The sequence below is a fragment of the Rhea americana genome, unplaced genomic scaffold (genome assembly GCF_003343005.1).
Source record: "Rhea americana isolate MKP2758 unplaced genomic scaffold, rheAme1 scaffold_158, whole genome shotgun sequence".
Taxonomy (NCBI): domain Eukaryota; kingdom Metazoa; phylum Chordata; class Aves; order Rheiformes; family Rheidae; genus Rhea; species Rhea americana.
This window is the reverse complement of record NW_028185683.1, coordinates 2008410-2024965: the sequence shown is the minus strand read 5'-3', so window position 1 is coordinate 2024965 and position 16556 is coordinate 2008410. Positions and strand designations below refer to the sequence as shown.

At 38.5% G+C, this 16556-nt stretch overlaps 1 protein-coding gene across 4 annotated transcripts in view; it reads left to right on the top strand.

The window, feature by feature from the left end:
- The window catches only part of PLPPR1 (phospholipid phosphatase related 1), a 127206-nt gene that overhangs the window by 42093 nt on the left and 68557 nt on the right, over positions 1–16556 (top strand). For 2 of the 4 annotated variants that reach the window (XM_085299970.1, XM_085299968.1), the window contains exon 2: positions 2441–2589. The exons of the other annotated variants lie outside the window; for them this stretch is intronic. The gene's annotated coding sequence lies outside the window, so the exon portion shown is untranslated. The remainder of the gene's footprint in view (positions 1–2440; positions 2590–16556) is intronic. 4 annotated transcript variants of the gene reach the window in all.

The following is a 16556-nucleotide window of genomic DNA, read 5'->3' as shown; positions in this document are numbered from 1 at the left end:
GATGGCTCTCTACTTGCTCTTGATTCCCTGCAGAGAGTGTATTTAGGTCAGAAGAGCCAAACTGATCCAAGAGCACAAAATAACTTTGTTAAATCCATTAGACTATATGTTAACTAGAGTTCAGTCATAGTTTAACTTAAAAAAATCACTTTTGTCTTTGGTAAAAATATGGGATTGGTTCCTGTGTTGTCTTGAGGGCCATTAATTTGATTTGAGCTAGTGACAGTGAAAAGCACTCAGTGTCTGTTGAAAGTCACGTGAATTATAAAAAAGAACTTCTAAAACTTACTACATTTTAGAATTAATTTTCTGGATTTCCTAGACTGGCAAAAATCTGCCAGGTTGTTCCAAAGGCAACAAAGAAGTCAAACTTGAATGTGTTGTTGGTCAGAGTTTATTCCAATAGCCCCCATGTAAATTTATCCTTACAATAAAATTCAACTCGCAAAATCACAGATATGGCAGGATAGAACTCTGGGATGAGTTATGTTGTTTGTTTGTTCGTTTGTTTGCCTTTAACACTGTGTGACCTTTCTGGTGTGTTCATATCAATAAGAGTTCACTTTTACTGTTTTTGTTTCATAAGGATGATACCAAGCAAGAACAATTTTAACATGGCCTAAGAGAGAAGCTGTGTATATGCCTTTGGTGTCTGGCTAGTTCAGATTGCAAACTTTAGAAACTGAGATTTTGTTCAAAGGAACAGACCCTGTTGTCATCACTCATGTCTTGATTTTACTGATGTTTTCACATAAGAATGCTGAGCTAAAATTTTCGTAGGTCTTTGAGGAGCCCATCTAAGGCAATGATATATAAGCAAATGTTTTTTCTTGTCTGCTGCTTTCTAGACTGTACAGGGTAGGACTTCCTCCAAGAAGAATCCTGAATGGAGAGAAATATAAATCAAGTTGCTCTTCCCTATCTCTTGTAAAGCTTTGCTTGGTGATAGAAAACTTGCCAGTGAACTAGTGGAATGAATTCTATTCCTCTGATAAAAAGCAAATGTAAAAATCTCACCCAGCTGAAGTCACAAGGCACTTTCACAGAGGGTAGGCTGTCACAGCATTAATGCAAGAGCCATGGAGCTCCTTCTTCCCACATCTCAAGGTTTTCTGGCTCTGCCTGAACCCTGCTGTGTCTGCAAATCAGCAGTGGGAGAGAGAGCGAGCGAGAGAGAGAGCAGTAATTTGAAGAAGCAGTGCCAGGTATTTGATTTGGACAACAGATCCACAGATGGTTTATCATGGCTGTGGGGCTCACTGTACGTGGTTGTTTATGTGGATACTGCCACAGTGCAAGGGCTGTTAGGGCTGTGAGCTGAAAAAGTGAACCATTGGAAGATGATGCTAATTAGTTAATGAAGGGTATGGTTCTGTATTGGAGAATACTTTTTGTTGCCAAAGCACACTGTATAAAAATTGTTCTAGAACTAAATGGATTTAAAGGCCTGGTGCAGATATTGAGCCCACATGTCCAGTGTCTCGTGCCTAACAGAGGCCAGCAGCAGATGTTGAGAAAGGAAAAATCCTGTAATAGGCAAATGTGGGATAATCTGTGTGTCTCTTTTCCAGTTTCTCCTACACTGGCTCTGCTCCTCATCTCTAATTGCAAGAGACAGGTTAAAGCCCTGAAGCAGGAGGCTTAGCAGCCCTCTTAGATTTTTTGTTAGCGTTCACCATTGTAACCATGGAGTGTTAGACACAAACCTATTCAAAATGTTTTTCCCAGACTCCATAATGCTGTAACATGTGAGGTGGAGGGTTCTGGGCAGAGTAGTCCCCTTTCCTTTGGGTTAGACAAAAAGATACGTATTATACCCTTCTTAGATTTCTAGGGCAGATGAGAACATGGTTGCTTTTCAGTTGCTTATGTATTGATATTTCCATTAGGAGTTCAAGAGTTGCCCCACTTCATGCCTGATCACTCAAATTAAAGATGGGAAAAGTTTCTTAGCTCATATATATTACCAACCATTGCCCTAGAGCCTTATGTTTGGTATGACTGGCTAGATAAAGCATTTGCAAGTGTGCTGAAACCTTTCCAAAGCTTTCCTTGATGGAAATATAATGCAGTAAATCAGATACATCATAAAATTTATCTATCTGTATCACTGTGATCTGAACACTAAATTCGTCCTTTCTTTTGTTAGAAGGTGATTTTTCATTGTTTTGCAATGGAGGTAAAATACCTCATTACAAAAAGATCCTGAAAATGAAAAGACCCTTTTGCAAGTAACTCTCATGATAACACAGCTGTAAATAATCAGTCACTTATATTTCCAAAATACATGAAAAGCACTATCATGTGCTCCTCACTGTTCAGGGAAGCCAGCTATATTTAGCTGTCACAACCATTCTCTTATGAGCAAATACCTCCTGTTGTGATAATCATTGTGTTACTTCTCTTGGGACTGTTTTATGCCAATCATTATTATTGTCAGCTTTACTTCACAGGACTCATTACAGTGGATCTCATCCTCCCCATTGTCATCAATCTGTCTGTCAGTTTCCTGCTGATCTTTTCCTCTCTGTGCCAGCATGTGCGTGAAGGTGGGGCTTGGAGATATTCCAGTTTTGTCAGTAGGAGCAGGTAAAAAAGTTCAGCTATTGCACATAAGCAGAGGGCCTTTGTATCCAGTTCATACTCCTCAGCACTAAAAGCGTGGTTGCACAGTCACTAATACGAGATCTGTGCACCATGGATTGCCAAGTAGTGCTAAATTCGTCTGGGTAAGGCAGTGGGCCTGTGACTGTGATTGTGCTGAATTCGCTGAATGTACAATATGGAATTTATATGGCTTTTTGGCAGCTGTAAGAGGACATTACTTACTTCAGCACATGGCTTGCAGGTGCAGAATTAAGCAGTTATCTTCTTTTTAATAAATTTGAATTATGGCTATATTTAATAAGAGATCTTTGTGACACACATCTGTGGTACACTTGATTTAGGTATCAGGAGACCAAAAGCTGAATTTATAGGTATTATAGAGTCACAGAATTAGCTGTGGCTGAACTTTGTTCTCCATGGGAGTTTTATCCTTGCCTACAGTGAATGAACAGTTGGCTCAGCAGGGATACTTTGAAAAGCTCAGCAAGTACGTGTATGTATGAGTGGTTACTTCTAAGCTAAGCAATGACTTTGTTATTAGACTGATGCCTGGATTTGTAGAGAGAATGGTGGAACGTTGTGTTGCTCCAGCAGAAGCTCACAAGACATAGAGCTTCATATTTCACAGCCCATCATTTACTGAATAATTGTGATGATAGAGCTATGGACAGATAGGTGACCTGTGACATCAATAACTAAGAGGGCAAGTCTACATTTCTTGAAATTTTAACTTGTATTTGTTAAGAATTAGTAAATGGGGCTCGATATAGCTTCTTATGTACCCCATTGTAGCCACTGTAAAAAGCCACAGACTGTTAAATCATTTCATATGACTTAAGATTTCAGTTAGGTCAACAATAAATTCCTTGCTCTGCCTGAAGATGTGTTTCTTTGGCCTATATAAACTGCACAAGTTTTAGTGCATCAAACTGGTAGAGAACATAGACAGGCTTTTATGGTATGCTGGGCCATCAGTGAGAACTAGAGGTAGGAATAACATGCATTCCTGTGGTCCTGGCAAGTATCTTGCTTAAAGTGTAGTAACTTGTTTTTAGACAGCTTATGTGATCAAGGATCACTGAAAGATCAGAAGGGCAAAATAAATGGTCTTTACCTCCTTCTCTTAATTTGTTGCTACTCAACCTAGGCAAGTGCTCATTTGGCCAGGTGTCAGCCAATGCAGCGGTAGCTGACAGAGCTTGACAAGAAAAGGTGATGTGGTAATCCAATGTAGGTGCATGCCAGTTTTATTTTTATTTTTTAGCAGGCTGATGTGCAAAGTAAGTTGAAGAACAGAAAAGCCAGGAACATATATAAGAGAAGGGCAGAAAAGAGATTTGCATACGCTTGCCTCTTTTTTCTTAAGAGCAGTCAGGAGTGGAAGTGGAAGTGGAAGCTTACTCATTCTGTTCCCTGAGTATTTGTCTGCTTGCTTGTCATAGGAAAAGGTGACCCAGTTAGGCAGTGGGGACCAGACCCTTGGAATATATGTTCTTGCAGGACACTCTTAGATGCTAACAGAGTTTCTAATATTTGAAGAAACAGCATGAATAAAACTATCCTATGAAGAAAGTAGGTGGGGAGAGGAAAGGGCTATGTTGTTGATAGTGGAAAAACTGGCTGAGGAGGTTCAAAACTGAAGGACAAAAACCGAGAGATCGAAAATGAAATAGAGAGTGTAAACAGGGAGGCTGTAAAGCTCAAGAATGGTTTGTAGCTGTAGAGCAAGTCTAAAATATTATATGACCAAAAAGCATGTAAATAGCTTCTCTGAGGAAGCAAATGCTGAAAGAAGCACTAAAGCCTTCCTTAAAGGAGAAAAGGCAGATAGGAGTAAAAATCAGGGAATGAACATTGCCCCCCCCCCCCACTCTCCCCATCCCATATCTGTACAACATCTGTAAGAGACTCAAACAGCAGTCAAAGCAATGGTGTAGGAGGCACAAATCATTAAAGAGATGGGTACAGACTACTGAGACTGTGAAACTGAAAAGGAAAAGTTAAAAGCAGCATTGGGAACAAAGTGAGACATAACCATAGCACTTATTAAAACACCTTCCAAAAGAAATGATGATGCTGGGGCAGAGACCTATGGTTTGACTTAGTTCATCCCTCTCCTTACTCCAGAGTAGTTTAGTAGGGGGTCTCAGGCCACAGCACTCTTGTAAAGGGCAATTGGGAGTCATTCTGGAGTACTGTTCACTGATGTAAAATGAAAAAGTGGAGGGAAAAGGGAAGGAGGAGCAACATGCAATCAGAGCTGCATCAAGTTTTTAGGAAGCTACTAAGCTGACTCCAGAATATTAAACAAGTTTGACTCCAAAATCAGACTTTTTAAATATGAATACATGCATTGAATGGCTTCTTAAATGAAAAAGAACTATTTGGCTTTCCACAGGTGACTGTGATAATGCTGTGTAAGCTTCTACTACCACTTCCCAGTAGGCAGCTGTAAACGCTGGGCTAGATATAACTCCTGCAGCAGCAAACGTTAATTTCAAGGAGGTTCACTGACCTGTACAAGCTTTAAAGGGGGTATCAGAAGCTAAAAAATCAAATAAGAGGAAAGAGAAAAAAAAAAAAAAAAGTGTATCAAAAAAAAAAAAAAAAAAAAAAAAAAAAAAAGTTATTAGCCTCTGTCTGTGATCTTCTAAACAGTAGGAGTAGACAATCAGCAGACTGCATGTAAAACAGCTATGGCTGATGGTCTAACCCCAGAAAGGAATCTAGTTTTCAGGCCTCTAAATGTAGGAACAGCATATCATGATCTAGAAGCCTGAATAAGAGAAACAGGGGTGCACTGAAGGAAAATAGATGACAGTAAGCTAAAGGAAAATCCTAGCACTACAAATGACTAAGAAGCAGTACAAACTGCTGAAGTCTTTGCCATTATGACTTCAGAGTACTCTTAGGAAGAAAAAAAGGTATTAAATGTGGAACTACCATGTAATATAAAGCAATACCTTTGCTTAGTATGAAGCTTGATGGAGGAACTGAGGTACTGGAATAATGCTTCAATAAATGTCCTACTGGGCATCTTGGTGGCGATCAGTGCAATAAGAGGTTAAACCCACTGCCTCCATATTCTGAGTTTCAGCCCAGAGTCATCCCTTGTCTTTCTGGGGCTCTTGTAAAATTAGTATTTGAACCTTGGGAAAAWCATACTGTTCTGGTAGAAATAAGAGTTGATCAGGAATAAAAGCACCTCAGTGCTGTTGCATGCTGTCGTGTGCGTTGGTTCAATACAAAAGAAAACAGAAACCAAAACAAAAACAAGACTGGATGTTAAGTGCAGTCTATGTCAGGAACGATTAAGAGGATTACTCTAAGGAAGCAAGAGCTGGAGAGAGAGAGGTACTAAAGACTTGRTTACAGAAGGGATGAAGAAAGAAAGAAAGAAGAGGTGCCACAGAGAGAGAAGCCTGAGCCGTGATTACTGAGGCATCTGTGTCCAGCCTGAGGAGCTGATCACACAGACTGTGAGGAGCAGTCTGAAATCACAGTAACAGAGGTGATAGCCAGCGAAAAAATCATTATTTTAGTCTCTAGCATTCACTGAATGGTGATCGGGTATGGTCTTTACATATAGAAAAGTGGTTTCACTGTTTGTTTTGTTTGTATTTTCATACATGCATATATGTATGAAATACCTTTTAAGGGTCAGTGATGATGTGAAATGACAACAAAGAGAAATACGAACACACAAAAGAAATAAAGAAAAATTGATCCGATTCAAAGATATATCCAAACCAGAGAAAACCAGTGATGGTTTTGATGAATATAGATAAACCTCTTATTACTGGTAGTGACTGAAATTAATAGATCAGTGGGATATGAATGTAATGTTTCTGTGTGTAATCTGAAAAGAGTGTGTGTGTGTATACATATGGAAAAATGTAACTTTGCACATTTAAAAAACAGGATATTTTAAGTACTGCAAGGAGCAATTATGAAGCCGCTAAGTATAGAAGTGTTTCCCATAGTGTACTGAGTTTTAACAGATTGCATGCCGTTAAGTGTATCTATCACTTTGTGATTGGGATGACTGCACCTTTGGTAATGTTGTGTTGGGAATATTTTAAAACAACAGTATATAAACTGATGGCCCTCAGATGGATAGAAGATAACAGATAATACAAACCAGAGTTTCCTCTATTGTGGGGATATAAAACACAGTATACATGTGTGATAGGCAATCCTACAGCAGTCTGATAGAAGGGATTTGTTTTATTTTCAAGGAATTGATCAGGTAATTAAAATAATAATAATAATAATAATAGTATTCTAGAGATTATATCAGTGCATCAACAATGGAGAGCTCTCAGACCATAGAGAACATTTCTGAAGGTCTCTTTAGAAGAATGCCAGCAAGTGGCACATGGCAGGATAGGCATATTTATGTGAATATAACAGCTCTCAGTGTTTAGTTGGTTGTTTAATTGTAATGTGACCAAGTGTGCTTGTGAAACTGTTCCATTTATGTCCAGTCATTGTCTGTAATGCTCTTGATAAGATCTATTGTGCCTTAGTGCATACAAATCTATGTGCATATAAGTGTCCACAAATCATTATATACCTTATAYAACACCTCATTATATGCCTTACTGTGTACAACTTACCTGATGGAATGTATCTMTTTATGATAGCTATGTTAAAGAATGTGATTTTAAACACACCATAGTCTTAGAAGTAACATTGTGGTCTCCTCAGCTGAAAGAATTTCAGAAATTTGGTTTTGTATCATACATTTTTTTTAGTCATTTTAATTTTATAGTTATTTTCATTGTAAAAGTTTTGGTAACAGTGAACTATGTTTACAGTAAAATTCAAATTCTTAGCAGTTCAAATAATGGCCATATATCTCAGTGGGTTTCTCTGAGACCTTCACAGGTTGTAATGAGACAAAATTAGACAGGATAGAGCAAAGACATCGAAGAAGATCTGAGCTTAGTCCTAACCAGGAGCCTAAATCCATAGGATATTTGCAATATCCTTGCTGGACTATCAAAAGCCAGAGGATGGCATCAGGCTGACTTTCCTGGGCTTGTCTTGACCTGCCTGGAGCTTTGTTTGGGTCTATTGAGCAGTAACAGCAACCTATTATCTAGTTAGCTTTAGCTTTATCTTAGTTTTTGTGATTATATGATGTAGTGCTTATTGTTATGATAATTTTGACATATTTGTGTACCTGATAGCTAGGRCTAATAAGTAACAATTCTGTTTAGCATGAATTATCTATGAATCTGGGATAAAAACACAGAATGGAGTAGTACAGACCTTATATAATAGCAGAGACCTTAAAAGCATGGGAAATAGGTGATATCAGAGCCATCAGTTATAAACAATACACCGATCAATGGTAAATTACTGGCCACTAAACAAATGCAGCCTTGGGAGCTAGTTAAAATTGGTTTTAGGCATTACAAAAGGAGCAAAGAGAAAGTATGTGAAGTATACCATATATAGAACAGGTTGCCCAGAGAGGTTGTGGAGYCTCCTTCTCTGGAGATATTCAAATCCCACCTGGATGCAGTCATGCTYTAGGTGACYCTGCTTGAGCAGGGGAGTTGGACTAGATGACCTCCAGAGATCCCTTCCAACCTTACCCATTCTGTGATTCTGTGTGATATAGCAAATTTGGATGTGACGTGGAATTGCAGAACAGTATAGAAAGAGAAAAATGTAAAGTGTGTTATAGAATGTATAAAAATAACCCCAAGCAGGTCCTGTACCAAAGAGAAAAAAGCTCCTGTTATCATCATCAGTGTCTTCCTCCTGGAGAAAAACTCAGGACACTGACTATTTACCATGATCCTTTCTCTCTTACAAGACTAAAGCCCTCAACCTCAGAAGTCAGAGTGATCCTGGATGAGCATAACACCAGAGAGATGGAATAAGCACTACAGCATCTGTTTTTATCTGTATTGAGACTTTTTGATAATAGTTTATTAATTTATTTTCTTTTTTATTGATAATAATTAGATATGGACTAGCAAAAATTATTTAATTAGATGGTTAAGATTTCAGTCAGGCTACGAATAAATTCTTGGCTTACCTTCTAAGTAGCATTTCAGAGGCTCACATAAACTGCACAAGCTGTGGGGCRATACTGTCATTAGAAATGGAAAAAGACGCTATTCAGCCTATATAGATTATMCTTTTTTTCTTTGGACACATAATAGTCACAGAGATAAAGAAGGAGGYAAAAGGCTATTTTTCTCCTYCTTCTTCTCTCTTTCCCCCTCCTTCTGATATTTTTGTTTCAAACCCTTCTACCATGGTGTTTAGCACAATAGAACAGAGAAGGTGTACCAGGAATATTTTGTGCTGTGTTGTTGCAAGGAAAAAAGGTAAACTTGATATTTATGATTCAAGGGAATAGATAAAAAATCCAGGTAAGACTGAGCTTGCTGACAGATTTGCAGGACTAGGAGGGCAGCTTGGTAGTCCTTGTGCATCTCTGCCAGCTCCACTGCCAATACCAATGCAAGAGCATCAGAGGAACAAGAAATTGTGCTCCTGGGTCTGGTCATCAAAAGCTGCAGTGAAGTGAGGCAGTTGCTTGTTTACTTTCATAATATGAGAGCTTGCAGACAGTAGTACTGTTGCAGTTTTTCTTGTTTGGCCCTGGGGAGCCAAAATGAATGTGGTTTTTTTTGTTTGTTTGTTTGTTTTTGTTTTTTTTGTTTTTTTTTCCCTAAGCAGATTCCTTTGGCTTGTGCTTTTTACCTAATGTACGTTTAGTGTAAGCTCAGCATGATTTTGAGATGAATTCTTCAATGCATCATTCATCACCTGAAAAAAGCTGGAAATGAATCTAAGCATTTGACTCACCTGATTTCCCTCCTTGCCCACTGACATAGGTGTATATATGTATTCCTGGACTTACCTCAGTATTGCCACTGTGTTGGCTTTTTGCTGTGACCTATATGAACTCCCAGCAAAAGCATTAACATCTTAAACTGCAGTAACAGGAAAGGGAGGAGGGAGGTTCTGGCAATTTTCTTGGAGATCCTCGCATCAAGCTGGAGAGCAGTACTGGTTATTCCCTGACACCTCACACAAGCCTTTTCCTTCAAGCAAAGAAGGATATGCTGTTACTTGCTTGGTGGAAGGAAGTGCAAAAGGGCTACTCATTTCTTCTCAGTTTGGATATTGGTCAGAGCCTCCCATGGACTTTCCTTAAATCTCTGTTGATGCATCTGCTTGGGCACTGGCCAGGAACAGATGCACTGTGGTGCCGTGCCTCAGGCTGTGCCCAAGAGGGAAAAGCTGGTGCAGGCCTGGTTGCACTAGTTCTGTTCCAGTGCAGGCATTTGTGGCATCAAGGAAACCTCTTCTGGCTAGTGAGACAAAGCACTTGGTCCCTTCTGCAAGCAAAAAGCTGCTGAAGCAGGTCATAACCCTAGTAATCTCTATAGGATGCCATATTATTGCTCTAGTCTCATACAGAGATCCAAGGCAATAGGATACCGAGAAAATTAGAGGTATTCTGAAGATATTTAAGACAGTAGTTTTCTTTTGACAACATCAACACATGTTTTCTGGCAAAGTATCACGTTTAAGAACTTTGTATAAATTGAGAAGAAATTTGAGAAAGAATCCTGCCTACATATAATTTATGTAAGTTTGGGAAGAATGTGTAGTTAAGTATTTATTCTAATTTGTCAGTATTTCATTTGGCAATTATTTTTAAATATTGGCCTTCTACCCTTATCTGGGGATGAGAAAAGAGTATATGCTTCTATTTGATCTTTTTTTTTTCAGAATTTAGAAATGTATTTCCTGTCTTCCTCTTGTGGAAGTTGTTGGAAGCACCGCAATCTTTGATGAACTTCTTTGTTCAGCATGGGAAAAAATACTGCAAATATAGGGGATGAGTCATTTACTGACACAACCCAATTAAAACAAAGTAAAGACCTGAATCGGGAGCTAGTTTGGACTTAGGCTCAACAAGGGTGGCACAGAAAAAGATCATCTGTTAACCCATAAAGAACAGATCAGCCAGAGGAGAGATATGGGCCCTATTGCTTCTTTTGAAATTTTCCATAGAAGTGCTTTTAAGTGCCTGCAGATGCTTTTTCGAAGGCAGTTGAATTGGTTTTATAAGGTGAAATTTAGTCACCAACCCTTCATGACAATGTTCCAAGGGCTGGGGGGGGGGAGCACTTTGATATTTAGTTTCTAGCCTGAGCCTGCAAGAACGTTGATTAGAAATAAAAAGGTTTCTTGACCATTTTATTTGTAGGCTGTGCAAACAAGTCACTACAATTAGAACACTACTACAGCATTTTCAGCCTGGTTATTTAGCAAAGAACTAAACAAAGTACCTCTGTCTCATTTGATTCAATTGCAATGCTGTATCTTGAATATACTACTTTTTGAATTGTAAACTGCTACATTTTCATTAAACTAATCATATTATTTATCTCTGGAAGTGAAAGTCCCCTTTTCTTGTAAAGTGAAACTGAAACACCTACTGCTGACCACTCCTGCCATTGTGTTAATATGAACGACCTTAAAAATAAGTGGAGCTTTAACTTAGGAGAAGTAAAAAAAAAAAAAAAAAAAAAAAAAAAAAAAAAAAAAAAAAAAAAAAAGCAGTTGCATTTTACATTTCTTCCAGAGAAGCTCACAAGACCCATTAATTAGTCTAAATTAAGATGAAGTGCCTTCAGGTGCATGACTGAAGGCCAGAAATAGTCTTTTTCTTCTACCCAAGAATATGCATGACTATTTCAGTTAGATTAATTTTTAAAATTTGAAGGAATTAAATGAGAGGCGAAATAACTATACTTTTTGAGTTAATTGAAAGGTAGGAGCAAGACTGGTCTTGCTAATTGCATGGATAAATACAGTGGTGTTTTCTTGAAAAGATTGTGTGTTATTTTTGAAGCATTTCTTAATTAATCCTGTAATTTGATTCCTACTTCATTTATCATGCACTGATAATTCTTTCACAAGAAAAGAGAGATGCTTTATCAGTTACACTAAGTTAAACTGTTATTATTCATATTGTTGTGCTGATTTGATATCACGTTTTAAGGAGTGTCATTCTAAACAACACTGAATAAGTGAATGCACTGAACATTTTAGCAAGGAGTTCAACACCTCATCAAATGAGACAGATCAACTATGGTGACACATTCAAACTTTCAGGGCAAGAAAGGTTTTGGGGAGTAGGGAGTAGTTGAAAATAATGCTTTATACCAGTTTTGTTTTAGCACACTTGTGTTTGAGATTTCCACAGTTAAGTTTTGGGTTCCCTTTGGGTAACATCCATGTTAAGAGAAATCATCCCCCTGCATGCAATCCTGGCCCTATGTCATCAACAGAGATTTTGTCAGTAGCAGCTGTAGCATTGGGATTTCACTTACTTGCCTGTAGTGAGAAGTTGTTACAAGGCCTCTGCTTATTGACATACCACTTGAACTCTCTTGAAGATACAAGTGGTGCAGATGCCGTATTGGTCTGCTTGTCTATGGATTTTATGCTGCTGCTTATCATTCAAGCACTGGGTAACCTTCCACATAAAGGTCGTAACTGGAAGATAAAATATCCCTACCAGAATTCCTAAAATCTCTAGTTTTACTTCTTTTTTGGGGGGATCAAAACCCTGCTTTGGGATTCAACATCTAATTTTTAATAGATTTGGGGGTTTAGAAATTCAGATAGCTATTCGTATGATGACTCTTTTTGTATTAAGTATTGTCATTGTACATATACTGTGAACAATAATACTAATGCACCATTGCAAGCCATAAAATGATTTGCTAGTCTGAGTGGAGTTAAGTTGAAAGGTTATCTCTGCTAGGATAAAAAGGTCAGAACTCTCATCAGAGAATTGTTCTTTTGATTTACTAGACAAGTGTTGCAAAAGTGGCTGTAGTGGTGGTGAACGTGTCAGTTTATTTTGTATATTAATAGATTTTCTTTCTTTCTTCTTTGTATTACTATTAGGGACATAAATAGTTTCTAGATATTTGGTTTACAGAAACATATGTGATAAGCATTGCCACCAATAAGCTGATTTCTTCAAGCTCAAATAGAAACTGAGCATTTAGAACATTTATATTATTTATTCTTTGGTGAGATCTAGATCCAGCGTACTGAGGTTTAGCTTCATCCATTCACCTCTCTTCTGAGTGCTTTTGCAAGCAAGGGAATTGGGGATTACTGAGATGAGTGTTCTGGGAGACTTAGACACCAGGCAAGTCTCAAACTTAAAACACATTTATTTATGCTCAGCTACTAGGTAATTTCTCTGTTAACAACTAAAAATCAAATATCGATCAACAATTAACAACTAATAATCAAGCATGTTGGTTGAATATTGGACATACAATATGAGTCTGATACCATGCTGTTGTTTCTGATGGCCACAGTGCTGGACACATTTTGTTGGTAAGGTCATGATGATTGGACTCAAGAGCCCTTTGATGATGGAAAGCCAAAGTGAAAGCAGGTGTCCTCTCTCACCAGGACCCCACTGTGTATCACCAATGTCTATATACACTTTTCCATAGATCAAAAGCAAGCTGATTCAAAGAAGTTAGTAAATCTCATCTTTGGAGGGGGAGGGAGGATAGCAAAAACAGTGGGTCCTGCAAACAGCAAGCTCGGTGTCAGCTGTCTGATTCCTTCCTTGACTAAAGCAGGTTGTCCAGGACCATGTCTGTCTGGGTGTTGAGTACCTCCAAGGGTGGAGCCTCCACAACCTTTCTGGGCAATACGTTCCAGTACTCAACCATCCTCACAGTGAAGAAGTGTTTTCTTATATTCAGATAGTTATCTTAGTTTTACTATTTTATACAATGATACCAAGCAAACAGATATTACAAGTTGTTTTATACCCTACTGTGAATCAAACAATCTTGTGGTATGTTGGATGTAAAGCAGATGAGACAAAATCACAAACAGGCCTTCGTGCCACAACGTCCCTTGAACTACTCACATGGGATTTTGGAATGATTCATTCTAACATTCATTGTTTCTGATTACACTGAAAATGCTGAAAATCTCTAGGAAAACATTAGATAGCCATTGCTGTATTTTTCAGGTGCACATTTTTGATTTCTTAGACCTRTGCCCTAATTAAGTCTATACAGCACAGAGCTTTAGTAAAAATGAAGTTTTTWAACCCTCTACTATCCTTTTACAAGCTGTTTGAAATTGCATGCATGCTCATTTCAGGTTGCACTGGGATAATGAATTCTGTTTGGATATGTCTTGGGTGAAATTCCACAGTGAAATCATGAAACTGTCATGACTTGGTGTGTATTTGATACATGCTTGTGCAGAGCTGTGATGTGCGTCTCACTGTGTTTCAGTAGCAAAACTCAATTTGGTGGCAGTAGCAAGCTAAGAGAAACCTTTATTATTTAAGTGTATGGTCAGTAGCTACGTTGTGCAGGAATTAGTAAATAAATTTGAAGTGCAGGGATTGTACAGTCAAGTGGACAGAGCACTTGGCAGAAGACTGAGAGTCTCTTTTCAGCCTAAACATTGAGGCATTGTGCAATGGATGGCAAATCGCTTCAACTCTCTATGGTTTTGTTTCCACCACAGGAAAGAGGGGATTGCTTCTGAAGGAGATCTGTAAGAGCCTAATAAATAAATATTATAATGATACAGTTCTCCACAAAGGTTTGAATAATCATCTTAAACTGTGACATTAGTCTGAATTTGTTTTCTTAATTGAATGAAGGTTTCATATGTGTAATTCTGTTTTTCAGTTGTGAAGGCCAATCCTTGATGGACCAGTGCAGAAGWTTTAGTGATTTTTTCCTTGTAAACAGAATTCTTATTTTAATGGGAGTGAAGATGTTTATAATTGGAAGCCAATTACTAAGAGACTTACTAATTGCTAATGCAAGGTTAAAGTAATTTACAAATAGGCAAATACTTACATTTTAAATGTTTTTAATTTTGTTATAGAAATACTGGAGTTGTGTTCCTGCTTACCCTGCTTAACATTTAAGTTTTATTTTAAAACAGAATGTTAGCTGATACTGAAAAGATCATGAAAATGTCCAGATGAAAGGGAACAGAAAGTCTAATCCAGTTTTGTGTTCTTGTATCAGATCCTGGGAACAAAAAAGAAAAAGAATTAGTGGTTGCCCTCATCATCATCTCAGGTCTAAGCAAACAACCCATACATTCTGTAGTAAAATAATGTGTCATGTGTGTGGCTTAGCCTGCAGAACAGTTCCTGCATTTTGGGAAGGCACTCTCTGAGCTAATGGCATTAACTTGCATTGGTATTGATTAGATGAACATAGTTTGAGAACCAAGATAACTATGCCAGTTCTTGAGATGTGGATTTAGGTTTTTTTGATTGTTGAAATTTTTGTATTTTCTATAGGTACCTGTTATATACTGTGATAGTATGGAAAATCATAATGTTCAACCTCAGCTAAGCAAGGTGCTGATTAAAAAGCGTTAGGGTGTTGCAAGCAAAACAGTCTTGACTTAGGGGAATTTCACTTAATTTAATTTATTGCCTGTTAACAGAAACCTTTAACTACCAATTTAGATACTGAGGGGAAAAAAAAGGGGGGGGGGGAGAAGAAGAAGAAGAAGAAGAAGACATAAACAATTAACCAGATTCTTAGGGAAATACCTCTCTTCCCCTTGCCTCAAGTTCACCTTCAGTACAACACCTCTCCTCACCCACCAGGCCCCCCAGTCCTCTGGGGGAGACGAGAGACAGGGGATTAGGGTCAGTGTGTGAAGATTTCTGTCTGTCACTCCACATTTCTCACACTGTTTTTCTCCACTGCAGTGCCTCTGCCCCTTCACAGGTGCCCCACAGTGGTTCCTTGAGGAGTGGAACCCCCTTGCATTGGTCCCCCACGTCTGTGGTCCACTGAAGATGTCTCTGTCCCAGCGTGGATCCCCCATGGGCTGCTATCCCTCCAAAGGCACGCATTCTCCCCCAAAAGGGAGTGCCTCATTCCCAGAGYGCGCCTCCAGCCATGTCCCCAGCAGTGTGCCTTTCCACGTCTCCTTTGCTTCATTTCTCTATATGCRTCTCTTCATGTTTCTACTCACATCTCCCGTTTCATATCTTTTCCTGTGTCTCCTTTCCCGTATGTCCTCACATGTACCCTCTATTTTCTTCTGGTACTGGAGGCTAATACCCCTCCTTAGATATGCCTGGGCAGCAGCAACATGTGCAGCTCTCCGACAGCTGAAATTTTGGCACATGATGGGTTGCWGTCATCCGTTTCAGAGCCATCTGACACAGGACAGTTTATGGTCTCCTTCTGGACAGGGCACACCTGCAGTCCTCTGCTACAAAAATTCTGCTGTTTAAACTTGATGTAAAGGGTGACCACTGTCTTCAGAAGTAATTCACAGATAATTCATTGAGCACTAGTCAATACAGGATGGTGATCAGCTGTTGATGTGTCTGTAGCTGGAGAGATGCTGTAAAAGGTCAGAAAATGGTGATCTATCCTTTCCCTTTTGCCGTTTGCCAAATAAAAAGCACAATGGAGTTTTTAGAAATTTTTCTAATGGTTAGGAACCTGTAAGAAAATACCTTGTTTTAGAATTCTTTGCTTTCCTTTGCTTCTTGGCATTCATTCTCCTTTTTCCCTTGGATTGATTCCAGAAGCAATAAAATCTCTTCAGCATGATTTCTTCTTTCTTTACTATCCTTTTAGTTAATTTTCAATTCACTTGTGTGCTTTCTATGTCTCTACTTCTTCTCCCATGGGAAGTTAGGCAATAACCTCCTATGCTGTAGTTCAAGGGCTTCCTGAAAATGAATGAGGGGTAAATTGTGTAAGATGAGAACTAACTAGTGCTAATTAATTCACAAATGTTGTATTATACAACTACATTACTTTGTTTTAAGAGCAGAAGGACCTTATGGAGCTCCAGATTATTAATATTCACTTTACATGGTTTCTTAATTAGTTGAAGTATGTTTGACCTATTCT